The sequence below is a fragment of the Gadus morhua genome, chromosome 15, assembly GCF_902167405.1.
Source record: "Gadus morhua chromosome 15, gadMor3.0, whole genome shotgun sequence".
In the NCBI taxonomy this organism is placed as follows: Eukaryota; Metazoa; Chordata; class Actinopteri; order Gadiformes; family Gadidae; genus Gadus; species Gadus morhua.
In genome coordinates, this window is record NC_044062.1 from 7,122,828 (window position 1) to 7,126,141 (window position 3,314).

Here is a 3,314-nt window from a genome sequence, read left to right on the forward strand (position 1 = left end):
TCACACATTCACACACAGACGGAGGAGTCGACCATGCAAGGCGACAGCCAGCTCGTCGGGAGCAGTTGTTTTGCAATACTTATTTGTATTGTGTGTGTGTTGTAATTATTATAATCATATGGTACACAAGACAAAAAAGAAAACTGAAAGATTGTGTGGGATTGTAAGGCTCCGAATGGACGAAGGTAGTCTTTTCCTCTGCTGTTCCTGAAGGTAGCTGGACACTGATGTCCTCGTTTAACTTCACTAGGTCTTGGTCACACGCCGGGACGTGCACAAATCCAAGTCACGATTAAGGTGCAACATTTCTCCGGTTTAATTCGTTTGTTTGTTTTAACCACTTCCTTATGTGTTCATATATACAGGCAGTATATATCAATAACCAGGTTTATTGCAAAGTAATGTAAACAACAAATCCCAATCATCTCAGCTTACATTGTTTTTGATCTATTCATGCTCATGTAAACGCAAATTGACTTAATCTCCAATCAGCCACGTGGATGTAGCTGACATTTGTGTTTGAATGAGTTAATCACTCTCGGCTGTACGCGAACTCCCCGACAGGTGAGTCTGGAGAAACAAAGAAGAAAAAAAACAGATCTGTGGATATTCATAACGCTGTTCCCATGCCAACCTCAATCTATCAAACAACACAGCTTACCCAGACATCCCTGCAGGCCGCGCTAGATTGGACCGCACTCCACCAGCTGCGCCGAGGGCTTTCGTAAGAGTTAGCAAACAAATCAAATTGTTTTTCTGCATCCAAAGGAAAAGGGGCCTCCAGTTAATTATGCGGGGGCTTCTTCCATCAACCCTCACACCGCAGTAAAGGAAGCAACATCTGTCGTTTAGTCCGAGCGCAGACTCACAGGGAATCGCGTCCCGATCGCACCGTGCTTTGAGGACGTTGTTCCCAGGAGTCTGGGCATCTGTTCTGAACAAGATGCAACATCAGGGATCCATGCAGGAATTCCCTAAAGCCGTTTTAAAAACATGAAGGACTTTAACCAAGGACAATGTAAATATGGCAATAACATTGTAGACTACTTTGTGTCAGGTGCTGACAGAAGAAGCTTGCTGAGGACATTGTGTTCTTCTAAGCACAGAGAAACTTAATAAACTCTGGTGTTGTGAGAAGGAAACTTAAAGTTATCAAATAAATATAACTTATTAAGCTCTACTTAGATTACTTTTACGGCACATGTGGGCTACTTATAAAAAAAGGGACATTTTCCTTTTCCACATTGAACATTTCTATATTTTAGTCAACATTCTGGGTCTGAGACCCTATACTTTAATGCTTGGTAAATATACATTTCTATATTCCGGTTATTACTACTTGTGAGGTAACAGCCCTCATATGAGCGCTGGATGTAACTATGGAAACAAGTCATATAACATATATAAGGCTTCCCATGCCATGGCTATTTCCGATACAGAGATCACAAACACGAGTTGATGAAATTCAACTATATTTTCTTCGAGAGCAAAGAAGTAACACACTTTGTATTTATTTTATAACTACATTTATTTAAAAAAATTAAAACCAAAACAAAACACGCCCCATCCCTTAACCGCCAGCGACCGGAGGTCCGCCGAACTGAAACACGCCACGGGGAGAGACCATTTTCTGAAAAGCATACAAACCAGCAAACTGTATTCTAGCAGCATACAAATGGTGTAGTCTCCAAAATGAATCAGTATTTATATCCTTAAATATACAGTTTTTATATCCTTAAATATACAGTATTCGCCCTGACAAGCTAGACTTTACAACATGAACAGAGCTTCTCTTCTTCCTATTTTCATAGTGCACACAAAGACCCCCCCCCCCCCCCAAAAAAAAAGAATCAACCCAACCAATCCAAAAAAACATAATAAAATAAACAACTTTAGGTTAAATAAGCTTAAATAATGGTGTTAAATACAAGACACTTGTGTGGCAGATCTGTACAGAAATAAACACATTTGGCATTGTAGGTGTGGTCCTCTGGCCCATACACTAATGCTCTAGGATCCACTACACACAGACATGTTAAACTGCAGAAATGAACACACACTCAGGGGATACAGACACTCTCACACACACACACACACACACACACGCACACACACACACACACACACACACACACACACACACACACACACACACACACACACACACACACACACACACACACACACACACACAGGCACACTCACACACACACGCGTGCACATACGCAGGCACTCACACACGTGCAAGCACACAGACACACACTCCCCCAGATGTGTATTACATCAGTGAGCCACAGACAAGGCATGTGTCTGAGAAAACAGGTAAAAGCAAGAGGGAAAGAATCCATTTACATCCTTATTTCCAGGCACCGTCTCTTCCCGTCTCATCAAAACAACCGCTTGATGACAGGAACCTTCACAATTGTGCTATTTTAATATTTTTCCTAAACACAGTTTTTGTTACGACAACATCTTTATTGATAGGACATTGTGACACTGAAACCAAACTACTAACAAACATTGCTCCCGGAGGGGGGGTGAAAGCACCTTTTGAAAAACACCAAAATGGCCGCCGCGTGACCCCAACGATGCAAAACACAAAAGCAGAGTTCGGAGGGGGAAAGGAAAAGAAAAGAAAAAAAAAGCGCTTAGAGTTAGAGAACCGTCAAGTCTCTAAATCTTTGTGACTTTAGGTACTTTGAACCAGGACGTCTAACAAAATATAGGTCTTGGTTAAGCTACATTCATTTCCAGCTCCCCGGCACCCCCCCTCCCCCCACCGTTACCCTCAAAGTACTTTCCCAGTCCGCCCCATGTGGATCCCACTCTGAGGGGACAGAGTAAGCACCAGTTGATTACATCCAGTACATTCTCCCTTCCCCCCCTCCTTCCATTCTTTCATCTCTTCATCCTCCCGTTAACTCCTTCCACTCCTCCTCTCTCTCCATGTCTCTCTAGGTCTCTCTGTCTGCGTCCCTCTCTCTCTCTCTCTCTCTCTCTCTCTGGCTCCATCCATCCCCCCGGGACATCGCTGTGGTTGACAGTTGAATGACAGTTGAGTATGTGCAGTACAGTCCAGCCCGTTCCAGCCCTGATCTGATCCGGTCCAGTCTTTCTGACCCGGTCCAGTCCAGTCTATGCTGATCCGAATCCAGCCTGATCTGGTCTGGTCCAGTCTTATTTGGTCCAGTCCGGTCCGGTCTACCGGTCTATTCCATAACAGTCCGATCCGGTCTGAAATAGTCCAGTCCGGTCCGGTCCAATCCATTAGAGTCCGATCCGGTTTGATCCGTTCAAGTCAAGTCTGGTCTGGT

At 43.8% G+C, this 3,314-nt stretch overlaps 1 protein-coding gene across 4 annotated transcripts in view; it reads right to left on the reverse strand.

Moving 5' to 3' along the window:
• Window positions 1-1,503: 1,503 nt before the first annotated feature.
• Window positions 1,504-3,314, reverse strand: part of LOC115559630 (signal-induced proliferation-associated 1-like protein 2) — a 92,157-nt gene continuing 90,346 nt past the window's right edge. For all 4 annotated transcript variants that reach the window (XM_030378594.1, XM_030378592.1, XM_030378593.1 and 1 more), the window contains one exon: window positions 1,504-3,314. This exon is cut by the window's right edge and continues 1,031 nt beyond it. The gene's annotated coding sequence lies outside the window, so the exon portion shown is untranslated.